The following is a 23902-nucleotide window of genomic DNA, read 5'->3' on the forward strand; positions in this document are numbered from 1 at the left end:
AAACTTCTCCAGAGTAGCATACCCCTGGACACCCCTAAAGTTTGGGTTGAGCCCGAATGTTTCCAACGTCTGGCTCCGCCCCTGCTGCTATTAAGCTGTTCTGTTTCCTTAATGACAGGTTAGTTATTAGGTAATCATCATCACCAAACTTCCCCACTTATATTTTCCAGGACTCTCTTAAACATCTCTTGGCCTTAAAAAGGTAATTCAAGTCATCTTTTGAACAATGCCGTGTTTGCAAAAAGTGCTGTGCCATCAGTTTGACACACTCATAATTCAAAAATCTGAGCTTGAAATGATGAAATCCCACCAGTCCTCCATCAAGCCTCCGAGCGTTTGCCATTCTCTCTCATCTTTTTAATTAAAAGCCTCATCAACATTTTCCTTTCTCCCACTGCCCACATTTGGAAAATAAATACTTGCTTGATGGAGTATACACAACCTATTCGTTGTGCAAATAAATCTTGTAATGAGGTATATTGTGCTATAATAAGCATTTTAAGATATCAATTTGTGTGTTAACAAAAAAAGTTATGTCTCAGCCTAAACATTAAAAAAAACTGCCACAAAACATGCATATGAAATGCAGATGATTCTCGTATGCATTAATAAAATAATCCATCATGTGTTTCCAGCCATTGTTAACCGGCAGAACAGTGAATATCCCCCAAGGCGATCACACTGCTTAACATTTAGTCCACGGAGGACTCATGTACATCTCTCTACCTTTGCTGCTCACCCCACAGAGGTGGATAATGTGGAGGCAAGAAATAGATGATGGCCCCGGAATGTAAAATAAAGAGTGAAATCCCCTTTGCAGTGCAATTAAGAGTGACCTGCTGCTGAACTTTCCCTGGCCTCCCTGTGTCCCTCAGGCAGTGTATTTGCGGATACTGCCCCACGGACATCTTCCACCGGGGTCGCAGTGACACGTGTGCACGAAAGGCTGTAAAATGAGCTACTCAGAGGGTCTTCTCACAATTAATACTGACATTTTATGTCACTTGACACAGGCTTACTAATTCAATTTTGATTATGACACTTGGTTATCCTTCTCACAGGGAGCAGGGACATGTTTGAGCCTTTAGCTACCAGCACCTCTAAAGCTCCATGTATCTTGTTAGTTTAATCAGTTCAAAAAACAAAGCGTAAACATGAAAAGTCAGAGTATTTCTTAGTGTATTTCCCAAAATGTTGAACTATTCCTTAAATTAATTCTTTCTCTCCATTCATTCTAAGTCATGTTTCTAAAATTCACTATCCTCTTAGCCATGTTTTTGGTCTACACACAACACCTGGGGGAGTAACTCTACCTCCGGTACAGTAGGTGGCGCTTTTTCAACGCACAACTGGCTTTTTCTTCCGGTTGACCTATGTCAAAATTACCGACCGGCCACAAAATTAGTAACATTTAACAACTTAATGTTTCATTCAGCAGGGGTTGCCCGGTCCCTCCATTTTTTTTGCCAAGACACAGCGTGGACAGCCCCAGAGATGGACAATCTGTTGAGCCATCTCCAGATGTCCGCTGCTGCCTCGGCGGGGAGTAAAACAGATGGACCGCAGGCTGTTTGCTGCCGATGGCACGCTGCAAATTCGGACAACACTTTTTTTTTGTGGAACATTATAATAGGCTACCTTTATCCCTATCTTAGCGAATTGCATAGTCAGCTATCAACATGGACGTGCATCATGATTATGAAAATGGTCGTGCCATTTTGTGCTGTCAAACTTAACCTGTTTAATAATTTGTGTTAGGTTAATTTGAAACATTAAACGCTTTAGAAATGAATCTCGGGTTGACCGCGATTTCACTTGGTTGTATATGAGAGGTTGTAGTGAGCTCACTTTTGCTGCTAGGAAGAAGACTATGGTATTGAATTAAACGGGAAAACATCAGGCATGCATTGGTACCACTCTAACAAACAGGCAGAGGGGGCTAACTAATTCACCAAATGTACCCAAAAGTTTAACCAAATAAATCCTAGCTTGCACTTTCTGTCCGTCTTCCATCAGAGTGCAGTTTTTCCTTGTCTTTCATATTTGTGTTCACGTTCACAGACAAAATTGATAGGGCCTCGTCATTTTCATCATTTCACAGCCTTAATATGAATCAAAAGTGTAATATGACATTGACAAACTATTAAATAGGTTATTCAATGCTAATTCTTTAACACAAAGCAACACATATTATATCAATAACAGCTAATAACCTATTTTTAAAATCATTTGTTTATTCAGGTTGAAGATAGTTGCAGCACAAAAGATGACAGGGAGAGTGCAGGGAAGTGCCAGGATGTCCCAGGATGCTCTACATCACAATATTTCACATGGCCCAAGTCAATTTTTTGCTTCCCACCCTCAGCAAAAGCCTAAACACCTGTCTCTACAGAGAGTGTTTAGTTGTAAAGATGGTACGCTAATAAACACAACCCCAATTATCATCACTGGTTTTGAGATGTTACTTGCTGTGAATACCTTGTCTGATAGGCTACAGTATTGTGGCATAGTATCAGGACTTCCTGGCTAGTGTCTGTCGCGCACAGTTAGGGGCGAATGGCCGGATGATGGGCCTATTTGGGAGAAAGTCCAGTGCTGTTTTTTAGCCCCAGTCTGTCCCTGGTGTATACATGGAGGAATACTCAGGTTACTGAAAGAGTTCTCTAGGTCTGTTAGCTGGGGTATGAGAAATCGGGGTATTGCCTTAACCTGAATATAATCGCGTTTTTTTTAAACTGCATGTAAACACACTGTATGTTTACAAGCTAGCTGCTAAATTTGACTGGTTGTCGTTAAGTGCTGAGCAGCTAGTGTACACTGGGTTTGTACAACTTTTTTTGTTGCTCAAAACAGCTGCCTGGCGAGAGTGGTGTTATAAAGAGTTATAAAGCTCCGTGCAGCTCAAGTGAACTGCAGAGTCGAGTGATAAATATCTGCAGGTTCGCCACCATGAGCAACGTTTCATATACACATTTATATACGTAATTTGAGCTTTTGTTATTATAAAAATATTGATTATAGCAGCTTCAATACTAAGTTCACCAGAGCAGTGATACGGTCGAATAAGATCATCAAACAGTCAGAACAGAGCCACATTCTCCTTATGTTAATATCTTTTGCGTATTGGTAAATATTGTAAAAACCTTGGAATTTGTTTTACCATCATCAGCCCACGATTGTACCGTTTCTTTGAGAGATCCTCGTTTCTCCAAGAACACACAAGAGATATGAACGCATGAAGGCATGTTAGACAGAAAAATAAATGCTTACACCCATTTAGTCACTAGATGGAGACATTCCATAGTTTTTATGTTACAGCTAAACTTACATGTTGACCCAGTAGCTCTCAGGACAAATATAATATCTCCCTCATTAATCGTGGAATAACAAGGGAAGAAAGAAGATGTTGGCACTATAATGCTTCTGGGTATCCATGACTAATTGTGCTGGCTGTAAACAAAACTTTGCCTCTGTGAAATGATAAATTCAGAAGAGTTATATTTGATTACTTGCATGGCTGTCTGTTTACATCAGGCTCTACAGGCTTTTAATTTAAAGTTCCCATGCTGTGCTTCAGGAGTGGGTTGCATCAGCTACTCATAGATGAACAATTGGTTTGTGTGTAAAGTCCCTCCTAAAGTTTAAATAACTACCAGCAATTTCAAACTGTGTTGCACCATTAAAACCTCAGAGTGCTAGAAAACACTTAATGTGAGCGTATTTAAAACGTCCATCTCCCTTCGTTCTTTCACATTTCCCTCCTCAGTCAGGGTGCTAACGTTAGCAAGCTAACGTTAGCAAGCTAACGTTAGTTCCGTTAGCTACACAACCCCTGGCAGTTAGTAGGTGTAAGTGTCTAGTAACAACTAATATCTACACAAAAACTTGATTTTAAGATCATGGTCATATATTTCAACAGATGAGGGGAACAATAAACATAACATTTCTAAAGAGCAACTATTGAAGGGGACAAATAATACAGCCACACATAGCAAGCATGCTAGCTAACTAACTAACTAACTAGCCAACCAGCCGGCCACTAAATTAGTAAAGTTTAACAACTTAATGTTTCATTCACACACTCTCCACAGCATAGAAAAGCACAGCACCCTCGCCAGATGAGAGTGGCTAATTTTCTGGAACCAGTGTGTAGCATGAAAGCACAGTGGGTGGAATTAGCAAGCTAGCTAACTAACTATCCAACAAGCTACCAAACAAGCTAAGTAACTTTATAATTGCTAACATAGTGGACTCGTGGAAAAATACATCATTTTGTTGTCATGATAGTTAGCTTGCTTGCTAGGAGGCTCAGTTCTCAGCTCAGCATCATCTGTATTAGAGAAAAGAATTAATTTTCCCGATGTTTAAAATGAATTAAACAGCCTTGCCAGTCTAATTACTGACACATTTCAATCTCTCCCACAAGTCCCACCGAACTTCTGTGTAACGTTACCTTAATTTAATTTAAAGGGAGAAAACCAAGCAGTGGACCAAACTATTGTGAGGCAAGGGAGGGGGGGACTTAAAATATTTCTAAACTGAAAATGTATTTTTTGCCCCTTTTTGTATTTGTATTGTTTTACTGCTTAAACAATTATTTGAAGTATAAATTATTTACAATACACAGCGTGGTTTGTGTTTTGATTTATGGATGTACAAATTAGCCTAAAACAGAAAAGACTTGTGTTAGAAATGTGTTTGATCTTGCTAACAGCTGGCGCAACAGGCTAATGCTCTGTTGTCCGTAGTTTAATACAGAACACGTCTCTGCTTTTTGTAATTTTGAAGTGCTTTTTACTTCTTTATTTCATTAATATTGATGAACTGTTATGCAAGTATGCGTGGAGCAATACAGTATAAGTGATGCTATGCACTCCCATGCCAAATATTGGCATCAACAGTATTTCTCTGAAAAACAGATTGTTTAAATATCTCAATTAATGAACGTGTTTGATGAACCTCATCAGCCCAAAACATGCACATTTGTCATTTGCCTTGATTTTTTTTTATTAATATGACTGGAATACATTTTTTTGTTTTTTTCAGTTCAAAACTAGAATTTCGAACATTTATGAATTTACACATGGATTGATGTAAATAATTAAAATTGAACAATAACTGTAGTCCCCTCCAAGCCCTGTATGAAGTTAATTTTAAAGAGAATAATTCATCAAGACATCAATCAATCATTTCCGTATTATTTCCTGCTATGGGCAGACGAAGCAGAGCACACATCCGGCTTATAAAAGCCTCTCGTGGTGCAGCAGGAAATCGACTGGGCCGTAGTTACATCTATAACATTGATGCTTTATGAGCACTTGTTGTGATGCTATGTTCCATATTTTAAGGGCACAGCACAGACGCTGTGTAAATTATTTATATGTCAAACCGCAGCTTTGAACGTCAATACATCTCTCCCTGGAGACGGAAAGTGAAAGAAACCCCCGGTAAAGAAGTTTGATCAATAGAGAAGTGAAGCGGTGTAACACAGAGAAAGTGAGAAGAGGCAGACTATGAACACAGGGTGGGTGATGAAGGGAGCAAAAACTTGCAGAAGTTTGAATAAACAAAGCTGACTTGCGCAAACAGCTGGGCTTGCATATAGGACACAGTTATACAACACATAACAGCAACCTTCTTATGTGGTGTTACGATAGCAAAAGGTCAAGATGTGCTTCGGTTAATTGAATTCCAAATTTATTGTGGCGCAGCGGCGCCTCTCCATGTGGTGACAGCTTTGAAGGGCTCGATAATAGCCGCCCTGGGCTTGTTGAATAAGTAAGTGTATTATTTGTGGATCCAGGTGTTGTCGGGAAAAGCACTCATCTTTATTGTGCTTAACTGTATCACACTGAGAGGATGCTGCTGAGGCCTGATCAGCAAAGCCTTCCCTGGATACATAAAGGTTACTAAACTATTTTTTTAGAATATGCACTCTTTTTATTATTCATTCATTCAAAGAAATGTATCATCTTTATTTGCAGGGTTATTTATGATTGTCTACAGCGCTTGCAAAATGCACCTGAGGGCAAATTTATTTCAGCTAAGATAATGAATATTGTTATTGGGGGGGTGGTGATGGCACAGTGGATATGACACATTGCCTTTGGTGTGGGAGATCTGGGTTCGATTCCCACTGCGATACATCAACCAACGTGTCCCTGAGCAAGACACTTCACCCTTAATTGCTCCAGAGGCGTGCTACCTCTGATATATAGCGATGGATGAAAGCGTCAGCTAAATGACATGTAATATTTGTATTCAGCAGGCAGTGGTAGTTGAGGAGGTGGTCATACTGTCATACTGTGACTCCACTATCCATTTATTTATTAATTATTAGGTAGATTCACTTGGAGTAAGAGGTGTATCTTGGAATAACAACTCAATTGCGTTCCTATTAGGCACATGTGTCAAACTCAAGGCCCACGTTCCAAATCAGGCCCCCTCACTAATTTTGATCCAGCCTGCATATCAATTTAGGCTCGCTCACAATAGATTTGCAGCTAGTTTTGCGCCAAACCCAAAAAACTGTTTTTCAAACTGCAACTACGCAACATGCAAAGCAGAATATGGCAGATTGGAAAACTTTTCATATTCGCAACCTGTTTGTGAAACAGGTTGCTGTGGGTCGGCTGTGTGGTAGCTTACTTTTAAAAATGTAATCATAGTTTTTCCTTGATTTGATGAATTCTACGATGGCTAAGGAACTTTTTTCTGACTTTTGTAGGGCTTGTAGCCTGGCTCCGCCCTCCTACGTACTTGCGCTCAATTTTCATTTCCCTTCAGTACTACGTCTGGGTTCGCGGTATAGACTTGGGTTTTCTCCAGCAAAATATTTGGCGGTCCAATAGTTTTAAACTTCAACAGAGTACCCGCCTTCAAGGAAGTTAACACTTGTCAATGGAGAGTGGCCAGACTCTCTGTACACATGAAATGGACCAGAGTCTGGTAGAACCAGGCTAGGGCTTTATGTGGACCAAACTATAAGTGAGAAGGCTATATGAGACATTCAATAATGCAGTCAAAACTATTTTTTTCCGATTAAATAAAAGCATGTCATTAAACTATACATGTCTGGCCTTTGATGTGATTCTTACTTTCCAGTGTGGCCCTTGGTGAAATTGAGTTTGACACCCCTGCTATAAGAAAAAATCCAAACGTCGATTTTCTGTTTAAATGTTGCTTCGTGGCTCCCCGTTGCATCCTCCGACATGTCTAACTCAATTCACCGTGTGTTCCACACATTTCTCCGCCACCAAAGAGTTTGTGTTAAGGATTTAATGTCTTGCCGCTGCCATGAGGTTTATCACGTAGTGAAGGAGATCAGTGTAATGGGCTCCCCGTGTGCTCAAAGGTGATCTATATGAGCCACAGTTCATTTGTTGTTCCATGTTGCAAGAGCTGCAGCTCCAACTGTTCATGCGATGTCATAAAGAGCATATTTCAATCAGGCATCACTGCATGTGCTTCTTAATCACAGCACAAATCCCAACACGAAACGCTTGGTGTCCAGTATTATTATCATGACTCACACGTAAAACGTGGTTAACGCCAAATTACACATCCAGGTTGTGCTCTTAAAGCGCTCTCTCTTCTTTTCATCCAGCCGCTGTTTACATGTCCCTGCTGAGATTACAACGAAATTGGAAAATTACGACGGCGCATTTGTGGTCACTCATCTGAGAGTCTTGATCGTTATCACACAACATTGTTCTGATTGCTGAGCAATGGCAGAAGAAAACTAAATTGCAAAGCATAATCGTAACACTTAACGCCATAATCAGCATGTCAGTGGTGAGATTGAAATGTGTTTCTCTTTGTTTTGTTTGGTTCCCATAAAGTGCACCGTATAGCCGAGGAACTCATCACTTTTACTGCAACCCCAGTCATCAGTCTTGGCTGTGCTGTGCTTGCAGTTGCATATTATAGTTTTATCCTATATTTAAAGGATGTTTTTCTTTCCGTTGCTGATGTATTCACTGGGGGGTAAAAAACACTTTAGAGTTGGTTACTGTGATTAATAATTTCTGAAGGCATTGGTTATCTGCTTGCCCGGCGCTCACACAGCCAGCCTACATAATAATCTGCAGTCTAATCCAATCATAGACTGCTGATGAGTGGGACACTACCTCTGTTGGCACATCTGCATTTGCTGAGTGCACACTAAGAGAAATATAGTTGGAATTTGCAAAATCCTCTCCTCTCTTTTCTCTTTGCATTGACAGTAAAACCGCCCAAACGTCCCTTCTCAGTCTTTCCTATTGAATATGACCGTGATGGTTTATACTGCCATTACAGAGGCCATCAAAGTGCCTAAATGGAAGATTAGACGCCATTTATCCTCCTAGAAAATATATTGTTTGGAGATTCCTAGACAGCGTTTTTCTAAGACATCAGCAAAATGTTTCTATGGTTTCATTTATCATGATACCAGTTCTCCTCTTTCACCCAAGGAGTAAACCGTTACTTCCTCCCCACTGCCAAGGACTGCTCACATATCTATCTGCTAGTTTAGTTTGCCTCCGAACACGACCAATTAATCATGCACCATGAATATCTGTACCAACTGTAATGGCTTGCAATCTATGCGTGAGTGCTGGACGGCCCAGGGCTACAAGGCACAGAGTGACACAGTCAAACAAAATAGCAGAGGGTGTTAACTAACTGTTGTGTGAGAAAAATGGATTTTCATTATCACTGTGACCAACTTCGAGAGCGTTGGAGTAGGCATTAGTCATCTTGCTTTACATACAGTAATTATTTTGTGCACTCAAAGTTCGCTTTAATCAGTCAGCCGTCTGCAAAGATGTCATGCTCTTTCTGCGGGACGTGCCAAAAAAATAAAAAAAGAATATTAAGAAATGAACCGCTCGTTCTAACTGTGCTCATGTTGCGTGCAGTTAATCCGGTCTCCAGGACTCATGATGATTCATCCAGGTTCAAATGAACAAACTGCCCCAATCCAACAAAGTGTGAAAACAGAAATTCAATAAGTCCCGTTCTAAGTGTTAGAACGGGAACAGAACCACAGATGTGTGGTGACACTCCATTACTGTGACAGCAACTGAAATAAATAATTGGATAATTCTACACTTGGCTTTATGGTTGCATATTGCATCTAATTCCCACTAAATCCCTCACCAGCACCCTCCCAAATAATCCACAGATATAACACGTCAAACTAAATGAACGGCTTAAAAAGCGACTTTCTCCAGTTTCCCCTCATTTCTCAGCCTGCCACCTCCCCTCGCTGTGTGTACACAGGAAGTGACAGCAACACGGCAGCATCCCTGCTGACAAAACGGTTCACGTCTGTGGAAAATAATAAGACATTAAACCGTAGGAGGGCCGGAGAGCCTTATGTTGCTCGCAGCCTGTTTTCGCAGAACGGCTTTGCCTCCTACTCGCCAAAAGGCGCTTAGATTTGGGGGCTCCTGCCTCCTGCCACATCTCTGAGGCAGCTGTGTTATTATGGATGGAGATTACCGAGTGTTGGTGGGCAGGAGACGACCTTAACTGATTATTAGGGAAACAAAGAGTGCAGCCTGCCATGGGGGTGGCCTGCTGGATGGCTGCTTGAACACATTTAAATTCCCAGGGTTCAATCAAAGAACCTATTGCTACAAGAAGAGGTCAATATTAGATTTGTACTGGGTACTGAGGGTCTGGCTTGTCCACACAGCACTGCAGGATGGGAGAAAAACGTGCTATGGTTTATTGGCATTTCTTTAAACCAATCACAATCGTCATGGGCGGCGCTAAGCACCAGACGCAATAACTGTGCCTCTGCAAAATAGCCTTGGGAAGGAACTCAGATTGGACAGATAGTCTAGTTAGCTGTCTGGATTTACCCTGCAGAGATCTGAGAAGCAGTTAACCATAGTCCTCAGAAATCCACCAGAGGTTAGAAAGCCGACGCATAGAAAGCGGAAGGTGACTGACATCCGGCCCAAAATGAGAGCTATCCAGTGGAACAATGGGCGGCACCGGAACAATCCCGTAAATGATCGTCGATATATACTAGATTTGTACAGAATTTGTTATGTTTAAGGAGTTCTTTGACTTGCTAGTTACTGAAGAGGGAAGCTGCAGCACTGAAGTAAACTTCTGTGTTTTATTCCCGAAGTAATAAAACCAAATTTAAAAATCACACTGACATTTGTAATCAATACAAATAACAAAATCCAGCCCACATCACACATTAAGCTATCTGTCCACCAGACAAGGTAGGCGGAGCTAACGCAACAGACTCACTCTTCAACTCTTGCGAGTGGCCAAACAAACAAAGAAAAGAGCGACGACTAGGGTTGGGTACCGAAACTCGGTGCCAATAGGGAACCGGTGCCGACGTAAACGAGTAACGAGACCGAATAAGAACGAAAGTTTCGGTGCCTCATTTTGGTGCTTGACTTTACACTACACCTGACAGCATGTAACGTTAGCCTACCTTTAGCTAGCAGCTGGATTAAACACCGGTAAAGTGCTGACAGCTAACGTTAAACAGTGTAAAGTGTGACTGTATTTCACTGTGGAGGACTTCAACAGCGGGATGTAACAGTCTGCACTGCAGCGCAGCAGCAGCTGCAGTTGTCGCAATTCATAGATATACAGTATGTTTATATGGTCGGACTTAAATAAAACAGACGGTGCATTCACTTGCAGCTGCCGTTGTCGGAATTAAACAACACAGACGGTTCATTCACTTAAAACAGGTAGCCTCGTGGTGCATTCACAGTAATTGTAAAATACCCTTTTCCCATCTGGGGTTCAACAACAATTTACTGGTGAAATAAGTTATTATTGTTATAGTTATTACATTATTATTAAATCTTTAATTTTGACCATGGCCTTAGCAATAAACAAGTCACTGACTGTTGTTTACTACCCTTATTTTTTTTCTTCTTCTTTTTTTTTTAACTTTATTGAAAAGTACCGGTTCAGGCACCGTTTAGGCACCGGCACCGTTTTAAAAGTATCGATTTAGCACCGGAATCAAAAAAAACAAAAACAATACCCAACCCTAGCGACGACTGCAGACGATAAAACCCCTCCTCCACGCAGTTGCTAGTAGCCAAGGAGGACACGCAGGATTAACAAAAACATGATGGACTCTTCAGAAGAGGTCATTATCTTCACTCGGGTTTCTGCGCGCGAAAGTCGCCGGACGACAACAATTTCTAAACACAGCCATGCTGAGAAATACAGAGAGCGTTGTATGTAGCTGATATAATTAGCTTTGTAGAAACTCATTTGGCAACGGCTTGAATGTAACGGACGTTTATTAATATAGAAAAAGTGACGCAATAAAGCTTTAATTACTGTTCATGCAACAGAAGTCCTCTTCACTCCCCCAAAATCTGTCAAAAATATATGATGTACCCAAGGTACTCCACCCCCGAATATCAAGGCAACATCACGAGGCTATTGGAAGAACGGTTAGCCTCGGCGTTAATGTACGTCACAATTTCGGCTCTCTATTTTGGTCCACCCCAGCTGGTAGCAGTCTCTTTTATTTAGAGACTTCTTTTGCACTTTAACTGTCTGTGTTCATTTACGAGACCCTTCTTGGCCGATCACCTCCTTATTTAGGTCACCTGCTGCAGCCAAAGTCTGTCACATACAAGTCTCACTTCATCTTCAATTAAGCATTCCCAAAACCAACTCTGCCTCTGGTCTTGCATCTTTTCAATCTGCTGCCGCTCGCGACTGGAACGCTCTGCAAAAGATTCTCAAACTGAACAAACTAATTTCCATTTCATCCTTCAGAACCATCATATCATCCTTGTTCACGGACATATGCAGTTGCTTCTCTACATAATCATTTTTTCCAGCTAAATATTTGAATGGTTTCTCCCCCTCTCTTACTCACCCATGTACCTGCGCACTTATCTCGTTATAAGTGTTTATTGTTTTCTGTGTAGTATTTTAAATTGTATTTAATGTAATTTCTAAACTGTATGTATTTCCAATTTATGTATTATCTAGCCCTCCTTCTCTTTCACTAAGTGGCTATGCCACTTGTCAGGCCGCCATTGTAAATAAGAACCTGTTCTTAATGACTAACCTGTAAAAAATAAAAGGTAAGGTTTTGTTTTTAGCATAGGGCTGCAACAAACGATTATTTAAATTGTTGGTTATTTTCTCGATTAATCGATTAGTTGTTTGGTCTGAAAAAATGTCAGAAAATGGTATACTGTAAACTGTTTAGTGTTTCCCAAAGCCCAAAACGACAAATGAAGATGACAAATGTCTTGTTTTGTCCACAACTCAAAGATATTCAATTAACTTGAATCAGAGAATTTTTTTACTTTTACTTTCATGAAAAATGACTCAAACCGATAGATTAATAGTTGACGACTAATCGATTAATTGATTAATCTTTGCAGGTCTACTTTAGCATGAGCATTTCAACAGATGATACGTGTCATTTATGCTCTATGTTAGAGTCAAACGTGTCCAATGTCGGTTAAGGCTAACTGTGAGCTAGCCAATTTGTTAACCTTCTAACTAACCGTCAATAGAAAACGTCAAGATCTGTATAATGTTACATAACCAATACATTGGGTGGGTCACCAAGCAACATTAGCCATACCGGTAAGCTATGTTAACGCTACATTGGTTAGCCCTCATTTTACTAATGTCGCATGTGTTAAAGTTTTTAATTAAGGTGTTTTTGGCAATTAAAAACGTGCAACTTATGAAGTTTTAGCCTAAATGTGGAGTAAACAAAAGACCTAGCCACATAGCAAGATGTTGCCAAAATAGTTTGTCATGAACCCTTCTCCGGTTTCCCTGCCTGACTTTCCCGAACGCACCTGTTGCCGGGCGACGAAGGCGAGGCAGGGAAACCCAGGACCATCTGTTACTGCACTCACCTGTGGCTCATCAGCAACCTGCACACCTGGTCCTGATCATCATCTCTACACCGCACAAGCTGTGACCCGACATCCATTCCTTGCCGGATTGTTAGCCTAACCAGTATGTCGTGCTTGCGTGCCAGCTTAATCCTTTTGATAGTTCGCTTTGCTGCTCTGTTGCTTTTTGTTTGTTGCTAAACTGATTCCTGTTCCTTTGTCTGCAGTTTCACCTGGGAAAATTCTCTCCACCTCTGCCTGGCGACCTGAACCTCCAACCATATCAAGAAACCAAGATTCCCGTTTCCCAGCTCTCCCCTTCCAACCCACTCGTCCCCATCAGCCGGACGGACCTGTCTCCACCTTTGGCATTACCTGTGTTCTTCAATAAATACTACGGTTGGGTACCGAAACCCGGTTCCACTATGGAACGGTAGGAATCGGACCGGATTAGAACGAAAATTTTGGTTCCTCATGTCGGTGTCGACTGAAATATTTTCCCTCTGTCGCTCCGAAACGGACGTAAAAATATCACACTCTCTCTCTAGTCTACCGTTAGCTAGCCACCGTAAATGTAGGCTACTTTTAAAATGCCATATTTTCCCCTCTGGGCTCACCAAAATGGACGTAAAAGCATATTAACCATTCACTTTTCAGTTTTTCAAGAATCGGTTTAGGAATCGGAATTGTTTTAAAAGTACCGGTTCGGCATCGGAATCGTAATCATAGTTGTCATTTCTTTTAGCCTTGATGACTTTTCCTTAGTGTTTCTATCTTTGTTTCTTCCCTGTTGTGATCGTGAGACATCGAAAAAGGTATAACTGTTAATCATGGCAGAGCAGTGTCAAAACAAAAATATTTTGCCATATCTTTAAGACTAACGACTAATGTCTCCAAGGCAATTAGGCGAACTGCTGAACCAGTTTTGCTCCTTGTGTGATTATCTTCTGCCTCGCACACTTTGAAATTAAGATATAAAAAAAAGTGTTCTCATTGGCCGAGACAATAGTCAAGGCTGTGTTTATCTGCACATAAACAAATCTCACGCTACTGCTCCACAGCCAAACATCCTATCATTCTGCCCGAATCATTTCATGCTTGGGGAAGCTGAGGTTAGGGAGAATATATCAGATAAGAAGGGACAGTAAGACCTCTGGTGTCTGAACACAGACAAATTGATTTACTCTGCCCACGTTTAGCACAGGTGTTTTATCTTTTTTATTGTTCAGAGGGCTGCTAAATCTCTAAATTGTAATATAACACTATAGTTATATAGTATACTATAAAGTATACTTGAAAGGATACACTAGCTATTTGATTCACTCAATTACACACAAGTGAAATGGTCAAAATTACAGTTGGATGAATCAGTCATTTGGTAGGAGACAATTTCACTAAAAATATTTACATTTTACTCTGCGCCATTTGCTGTTCATATTCTTTTGTGAGCTGCCTACCAGTCAAACTTCACGGTCCTGGCACATTTGCTAATCCAATATTGAAGTTTTCCTTTCACACAACCCCTTGACTTTAATTCATGGAACCTGGGCTCAGTTGCCGTGGTGACTAGATCACATTTCCGCCTGTATAATTAAAACAAGCCCATTTGCTCCATTTCCGGGCTCTGTGTTTGGCACCTGCTCAACACAAGGCTATAAATGTCTCCAATTACTAACACACCCATCGGACCATAAATAAGTAGCCTGGCTGTAGTAGATCCTTGGAGCTTTAAGGTATTACAATTCATCTTGTGGGGTACATTCATGTACCCCACAAGATGAATTGTACCAAATTTCATGGCAAGCCATCCAATTAGTGTCCAGACATTTCACTTAAAACAACAAATGTCAACATTATGGTGGTGCTAGAGGAAAACTCAGAGGATCCTCAAAGTAATTAGGATTCATTCTCTGGGCACCATGAATATATGTAGCAAATTTCATGGCAATCCATTCAATAGTTGTTGAGATATTTCAGTGTGGATCAAAGTGGTCAACCAAACGCCCGGCCAACAGACCAACCTAGCCAGCCCATGCTTCAATAAATCCATCTCCTTATTCACTCAGCCATTAATGCATCCATTTAAGAGTTGAAATCATCCAAACAGAGTCCTCCACCAGGCACTCACCGGCTACATTTTTCCACAGTATCTGTCTGGCAGCCACCCCCCGCATGTGATCCAAGTCACCACCCAATGGTAAACAGTTCGCCGAATGCCTCACAATGAGGATATAGTCATTTCTCCCATACTGAGTAGTTTTTGGCTGACTGTGGCTTTGCAAACACACCGTGGTTGGCAGAACAGCACGTCTCCCAAACCTCAGGCTTGAAGGGTAAACCTAAAACAAGTATCAGTGACATATAATACACAGCCAAAACTATATAGCTAAATATCTATTAAAATTAATACAGCTGAGGCTGATAGGAGCATCTTTAGTCTTGCAGGTAATTAAAATTTGTATCTGATCACCAAAGTTATTACAATTCATCTTCAGGGAAATTGTCTACCAATATTCATCGGGAAAAAAACAACCTCTAAAAGGCCTTTACACACGGGGGGAAAATGCTAAATCTTTCGCAAAAAACAACAGTTCAATATATTGACATGCTGAATAATTGCTCAAAAGAAACGTCCCCAGTGTGTAAAGGCCTTAGTAGTTGTTCAGACAATTTACGTAAAACCACAAAGCCAACCTCATGACGTCATGGCGCTTGGGGAAGACTCAGAGGCTCATCAAAATAATTAGAATTCATCCTCTGGGCACCATGGATATGTGTACCAACTTTAATGGCAATCTATCCAATAGTTGTTAAAATATTTCTCTCAAACCTTATAATGTCAACCTGATTGTGTAACTAGAGGTAAATGAGTGAATCACAACGCCAGGCGGCTTCATTCTGTCGGGGATCGTGAACGTCTGTACCAAATTTCAAGTCAATCCATCCAAACGTTGCAGAGATATTTCATCCCCAGAGCCATGCTGCTGGCGTGGCTAAAAAGTATTACATTTCCATTAAAACTGCGCTCCGAATAACTGCAGAGCATATTCCAAGTGTTTCACAGGTAAACAATAGCACTGTGGGTCTATTTTGGGTTTTATTGCCTACATTTTTATTCTGTAAGAAAGGTTCTTCTTTTAGTTCTCAGTAAAAGTTGATGTCATGCTATATCATCTAAAGTTTTGTAAAAAAAACAAAAAAACATTAAGGAGCGTGTAAATTCTTTAGCTACAGTTCAAATGGATGGATTAGCTACAGTTCAAATTAAGATACTGAAAAGGACAAAGGATGTTTGAGATATTTTAAGAAGTTTTAGGTGGAAATCTTAAAGGTCCCATATTGTAAAAAGTGAGATTTCCATGTCTTTTTTTATTATAAAGCAGGTAGAGGTGCTATATAAATACTGTGAAAGTATCAAAACACTCAATCCAGAGAAAAATACACACAGCCCATATTCAGAAACTGGGCCTTTAAACGAGCCGACAGGACTTCCGTACGGTTGTGATGTCACAACTATACTATAAATAGGTAGAAAGTGCCGCTACAGTGTTGTTAAAGTAATTCCCCGGCTGCAATGACAGTGCAGCGACTCCGACAGCGCAGATGATGAAGACCCGGAAACGCTGACCAATCGGATCAGACTGAGCTTTTTCGGGAGGGGGCTTTAAAGAGACAGGCGCTAAAACAGAGCGTTTAGACAGAGGGTGAATATAATTTAGATAGTATTAGAAAAATAAAGTGTTTTTTGAACATTAAAGCATGTAAACATGTTCGAGTAGAAACCTAAAATACAAGTATGAACCGGAAAATGTGCATGACACGGGACCTTCAATCAATGTACGTAATTAGAATGAAAAATCTAGTTTATGTGGACGCATAAAAAGCAGTTTATAGGATCTGGAACGGTGATTTTGTGTAGTACATCTTATCTGAAAAGACAATTCAAACAGCTATACATAATGTATTACAAATATTTAAAAAAGGAAATACAATATAACACATTAAAATGCTCTTTGCACACCTCACACAACTTTAAAAGCAGATCCCTTCTTCTACATCTCTCTCTCTCTAAAACCCAGACAATAGATCAAAGACATTCATCCTCTCCGCCTTCGTTTGGCATCAGATCTGAAGGGAAGCACTCTGCTACAATAATCTACTGTACACACTGGAGAAAATGCTGCTCCAGTTACTGTATACGATCTCTCATGTGTATGTTTTGCTTTCTTTTCTTTTTAATAATTGGTGCAATGAAAACATTACAAGAAGACATAGGACAAGTGGACGGTGTTAAAACAAACAAGTAAAGACAAGTACAGTACAGTTTATACTGAGCTGGGAGGTTGAGTTTGGCTGTTTGGGACACGACATGTAAGATTAGGTTTGTTTTGCTTTCACAGCATTTTACTAAAGAAAACTATGTATAGACTCATACAAGACTAATCCCTCTCAATCATCATGAAGCAATAGAAGTGTGTGGCGATGTCGGTATCTACAGAGACCCTGCCCTCTGCCTGTATTTTATTTGTTTTATATGTTGCTGTGTTCGGGTCGTTTCTGGGCGTCAACATTTGGGCACTGGGTGTGTAGCCCCCCCAGCCAATAGCAGCAAAAACTTAAATTAATTCAACATTTCAAAATTGGTTAATTCACTACATCTTTTTTCTGCTGCTGATCCAGGTCCAGCTTAATTAGGAATCACCGTTATGTGCTGCTGGGAAATACTGGAAAACGTGACATAATAACATATAATTCTCGACCATCTCACCTCAACAGTTTTTTTTTTTTTATTAGTTTTTTTTTAATTATACTGTCATACTTTTGCCGGTATGATTGTACATCAGGTGTTAAGTAGAATTTTATGTGGTGTTAAAAAAAGGTCTTTAAAAAAGGTCTTAAATTTAAATTGGTGAACCCTGCAGAAACACCACACCAAACAGAGCTTCTCTCACATATTTATACATTGTCCAGAAAAACGTGGGTGCAGCCCTTACATTTCGGGTTTGCACTGTGTTGCCATGTAAAGGTATTATGAGAATATTGAGTGGGGAAAAAGCTGATAGCATTTACATGCCTGGGATTGACAAGCATTGCAATGAGCGCCGAGAATCGACTCTTTTGGACTCTATCACTATTCAGCGCCGTTCTGACAGGAACTCAATTTAACACCTCATCTCAATGACATTCAGGACATGAACACAGGTTTTGATGTGATACTGCTATGCGCACATTTCACCTGGACACAGAATAATTATGCTGATCCCCATCCATACTACGGGTAATGCCACTCTCGTTCATCGCTGCTCTGCGTGCACAGCCTTATTTAAATACATTGTGATATGGCTCCATAAGTATTTTAAGCCTCCTTTGAGGAGCTAACGGAAAACGCATGCGTGTATTTCATTGTAAATCCTACAGGCTCTTGTGTAATATTCATTGGCAGATCTATTTGTTCACAGATCATCGCTTCATCGGTTGTATTGTAGCTTCAGAGCACCATGCTTACACAATTGAAGACTGTTACTAATGAGCTTAACTCAGAGTCAAAATAGAAATATTTCTCTCGTTGCCCCACAGCTGAGTAGGGAATCTTTTGATTAACACATCCTGACAATGAAACGTGCACGCACACGCACGCACACACACACACACACACACACACACACACACACACGCGCACACGCTACACACACGACACACCTACACATCTGACTATATACTATGGAAATCCTGCCACCGTGGCCCTCAGGACAAGATTGTTGAAGTGCTGATGTTGATTAGCATAGCTTTGAGTGAGCCAAGCCTTTGTCATGCATTTGCCACGATGAATCAAGTTCAACATCTGCAGCCACCGGGCTGTCACCACAGAAAGATTTGCCTCAGATGAAGTTGATTTGCATATCAAACTGAAGATCCTCGTGTGCCACAACCCCCTCATTTGCTCTTAAAAAATATGCCCGCACCTGATTCAAGGTGATCAATATGACCATCACAGCCCTCATTTATTTATAGCTTATAGGCAGAATCCCTAATGGCAGCTGAAACATTTGAAATCTGCTGGATTATTAATACTACATAAAACAAGCTCATTCAGAAGTCACCCTTGATTGTCACATTAATTCACCAACAGCCCACAGATGCCTCTATTTGTTTTGTTTTAATCACTTTAGCTGCAGATATTTAAATTATTTAGAGGTGGAAACATCTATATGAAAGATACTATTTTGTGTTCTTTCTATTTGCGCCTCATGAATAATGGAGGGTGAAACGTACTGCGCCGTTAAATCTGAGCAATGTTCATCAATTGATGTTTATCAATGTTGGCGGTCATTTCAACAAATAAAGTGTTGATAATATTTCTTCTTTGATTTGATGCTACGGTGATATTTTCAGCCTCAGTCAATGCTATCAATGTTCTGATCCTAATACCACGCTGTGAAAATACTCCACGACACTGCTTCTCACTTGATTTATTACCTCAGTAAACATTTTCTTAATGAGTTTATGGCCTCAATTGCTAGTTTCAAGTCTTCTTCAAATCAGACAGATGTTCATTTTGTAAATTATGGTCCCATAAAGCAGGGCATGCCCAAGGTGCGTGGCTAGAAGCCGATTTTCAATCATGATAGAGGCTTAAAAATGCTGACCATGGCACTGAGTACATTAAAATAGTAGTTTTTATTTTATTGATTTATCTTTATTTCATCTTTATTTTTTCAGGCAAGTCATTAAGAACATGTTCTTATTTGCAATGGCGGCCTGACAAGTGGCAATGCCACTTAGGGGAAGGGAAGGAAGGCTAGGAAATCAAGTTAATTATTGTTGGGGGTTATCCGTGTTTTTGTCTTAAACTTTGACCCTCTCACTGTGTGTTTTCACTTCATCAAAGTATATTACCTGAAAAATGTCTTGTTTAGTGTTGGTGAGGAGGGGGAGCTGTCGGTACCCGACCTGGAAATACTCAAGTAAAGTACAAGTATATTGGGAAAAAGGCCAACCAGATCTCATACTTCATTTAAATTTACATTACTCATCTTGTTTTATTGTTTTATTGTTATTCTTGTTTTTCCACCGCATATCAATCAAACTGGTGTTTGTGTAGGCTATTAGATGTAAGAATGGCATGGTGAATTCTTCATATTATTAATGAGAGGCAGTATTTTTGATTTATTTTACACAATGGTCTCAGGCCCCGTCCACACGTACCAAAACGATCTTTTTTTTACCCGTCTTCCCTGGATTCGTTTCAAGAAAAGTTGCGTCCAAACGAATCCGCTTGTAAATGACTCAACACGCTACTTCATATTCCAGGCCTATAGGCGGCGCTGTTTCTGCTACAGAAATTCACCAAAAACGGAGAAGAAGAGCATAGTCATTTCCACTTCCTATCATAACATGACTAGATTATAACGTTCTCTTAATACATACGTGGACTATAATCACTTTCACCACTGCTCATTTTATAAAGGCTGCCGCAAGAAAACGTGTCTTTGTTTACATTGTATAATGTGCTGTTGGATTGCCTTTTATTTTGCATGATTGCAGCGCGCTAGTAGCGAGCTAACGTTAGCGCGCTAACGTTAGCTAGCTCTAACATCGGCAGTCAAACAAACATCAATGATCCATGAATGACGTTGGCTACATAACGTTAGCAATATATCTTGTGTAGAATCCAGAGGGAAGGGTCAGGGAGCAGAGACACAGTATTTAGATGAAGTGAGCTGGTTTGACCATGGAGATGGGATGTGCTGGCTTAGCTTTAACGCAGTTGTGTGCGTCAGCGGCCGTGGGAGAGGGTGTAAAAGAGGGGTGTGGCGATGACATCATCGATACGGATCCGTATTCACCGCCCATACGAAGCCAAACGAGAGCCGTTTTTGGATTTTTTCACCCTGAGACCAGGTTTCAAAAAAGTGCGTTTTCAGGCGGTGCGTTTGCAGGATTCGTCTGGACGGTCGGCCCAAACGATGCAAAACATGTGCGTTTGCACAAAAAAACGTTTCCGTGTGGATGGCCCCTCAGTTTCACACCATTTAACGGGTTTCATCCATCTGCCATCGTTTCACCCGTTTCTGGGCGTATGCCTGGGGTCAGCGTATCCGTGGAGGAACAACAGTCTCCCGTAAAGTTTGGTTTTTATAAATGCCAATTCTGCCGTATCGAGCGGTGTGCGTCATCTTTTGTGTGCATGCCACGTTTATAAATGAGGCCCCTGAACGTGTTAAGATTTGACAACTACATTGCATTTGCAAACTCGACTCTCATCTGGACTATAGACAGGCTCCTCAGGCTCTCGGTGACATGGTGCAACCATTACACGCCAGTGGAATGTCTACTAGAAATACAATCACAGGGAACAGGAAAACCTCCTTTGGCCAGAAATCTTTTTCAATTAAGGGAGCTAAGGTATGGAAGGAGCTGCCTGTTGAGCTAAAAGCAATACAAAATCATAAGCTTTTTTTTTTTATTTATTTAACTGAAGTAGTTTTTAATTGACAATCATGTAATAATGTATGAGCTTGTTTATGTGCTTATATGTCTGTTTTTAATTATGGCTGTTTCACTTGTGTTTTTTATTCTGTTTAAAAGCCCTTCTAGAGACGGGCACTGGAAATTAGTAATAGCTATTAATGCTGTGATGCTGTACATTGGAGATTTGTTGTTCAAATATCTATGTGGTAGAGTCTGTCCCTATCAAATAAACATGAAATGAAAAATGGAAAATAAAGTATGTACCTTGAATTTGCACTTAAGTACAGTACTTGAGTAAATGTACTTAGTTCCACCACTGGCCTTTTGTTGGTATTATTCTGCTGACTTCCACTTTGTGTTTGATCTATCTGCTACATAATATATTATGCACCATATACCCATATGTATTGTGATATGAAGTTTACCTCCAACTGTGGCGTGCAGATAGGATTTTTATTAATGTGGAAAAGAAGGGCGACGTTGGAGGCTTTTCTTGGTAATGGTGCATTATCCTTTCTCATGGCAGGTTATTTCCCAGGTGTCTCCATGTGATGGAATACATACGTTAAGAAGGAAGCTGTAGCATTATTCGTCTGAGATACTGGACATCCTCGGACAACACCCTCAGAATAATGCAGAAGGGTCTATTTTCTTCCACCATTAAAGCTGTTACATTGGTAGTGTTTGCAGCACTGGAAGGAAATCGTTGAGTGATTCTGTTTGGACTTCTAAGCACTGGCTTGTGAATGTGAATACAGGTAGGAAGTAAACCTGTTTGCATTAAGAAGGCCTTGGGGCAAATGAAGGGGGGCAGTATCAGCAGCAGCAGATGCACAAAAGCAATTGACTCCTTTGAAAACCCGCCACCGGAAACAATTTGTTGTTGCCTGTTAATCAGGATCGCCCAAGAAGACTAGATCCAATCTCCAGTAACAGGAAGCGCAGTAGACCCCCCCCCCGACCCAACCTTTGAGGGGAAACACAGGGCGGGGGCTACGATAAGCTCTCAATTATCTAAGCTATCTCGGAACAATAGCCCACCAATGTAGACAGCGTAGTATTTACGCCCTGCTTTAACTAAATTAGGGAAGGGAGTCAACCGAGATCTGGTTAAACTCAATATCACTCTGTAATTAGTCAGGCATGAAATCATGTTTCTGGTGCCTTATACGTCACAGGGTTTATTAAATTACTTTAATTAATGGTTAAGAACATAATTAAGGGACGAGGCAAAGTAGGGTCACATATAGTTCAATATAATATAGCAGAAAAGTCAAGTCAATTAGGTTTTTTTTCCTCACCTGGGGTTTTGTGCCCATCATTTCAGCCTTGATTTGAAAATAAACACAATTGAATGTTCATTTTTTCTAATTATCAGATATGAGAAATTAATTTAGATGGAATCCTCAGCGGTTTAAGGAAAAACAGCATTAGCTGCAGTGTCCCAACAGATACATTAAAGCAATTTTCACATCCCAGTTCACACTTAGTTAACTGACAGAAGAAGAAGACTTCAGACCTTATTGTCCCCAAGGGGAAAATTCCTTTCCACAGCACTGAGCACACCAGACAAGAGCACACAGTAACAACAGTGCCCACTGTTGTTTAAGGTGGCTGTGGCTGTGGGGATTAGCCTTTTCCCAAAGTGAGCCCCTCTGCAGCTCAGTGCTCTACCTGCGCCCGGAGGGCAGCAGGGTAAGGTGCTGATTGACTGAGTGATGTCCTGTCCTGTTGAGGTTACGAAGCGTGCGATGGGCTTACTGTTTAGCTCTGCGAGGTTGGGTGTGGGGAGACCGATTAGCCTGGCAGCGGTGTTAAGATTTTTACAAACAAACATTATGACCAATTGACAAGCAAGAAGTAACCCTCAAATGTTTTTGTAATCCCGGTTAATGTTTACATTACATTAAAAATTTACGGCATATATTAAAGGTGCCATGGTATGAACATTTCACTTTACACACCCCACACCCCACCCTCCACCTTCCCCCCCCCCTCTCTCCTCCTCAATAGCTACAGACACAGAAATGGCACATCCTAAGGAAAGCTCATTGTGGGACTGGCTCTAGTGGCTGTAATTCTGCAACAAGGCTGAATTTCGGGAAAGAGACTTCAGATACAGTATTAGGGGACCACTAAGGTCTATATAAAAGAGACTTCAGATACAGTATTAGGGGACCACTAAGGCCTATATAAAAGAGACTTCAGATACAGTATTAGGGGACCACTAAGGTCTATATAAAAGAGACTTCAGATACAGTATTAGGGGACCACTAAGTCTATATAAAAGAGACTTCAGATACAGTATTAGGGGACCACTAAGGTCTATATAAAAGAGACTTCAGATACAGTATTAGGGGACCACTAAGGCCTATATAAAAGAGACTTCAGATACAGTATTAGGGGACCACTAAGGCCTATATAAAAGAGACTTCAGATACAGTATTAGGGGACCACTAAGGTCTATATAAACAGACTTCCGATACAGTATTAGGGGACCACTAAGGCCTATATAAAAGAGACTTCAGATACAGTATTAGGGGACCACTAAGGCCTATATAAAAGACTTCAGATAC

General features: G+C 40.6%; 1 protein-coding gene across 1 annotated transcript in view; it reads right to left on the bottom strand.

The window, feature by feature from the left end:
* The window catches only part of klhl21 (kelch-like family member 21), a 136965-nt gene that overhangs the window by 23730 nt on the left and 89333 nt on the right, over positions 1 to 23902 (bottom strand). The gene's annotated exons all lie outside the window — the stretch shown is intronic.

Source organism: Perca fluviatilis, chromosome 5, assembly GCF_010015445.1.
Source record: "Perca fluviatilis chromosome 5, GENO_Pfluv_1.0, whole genome shotgun sequence".
NCBI lineage: Eukaryota > Metazoa > Chordata > Actinopteri > Perciformes > Percidae > Perca > Perca fluviatilis.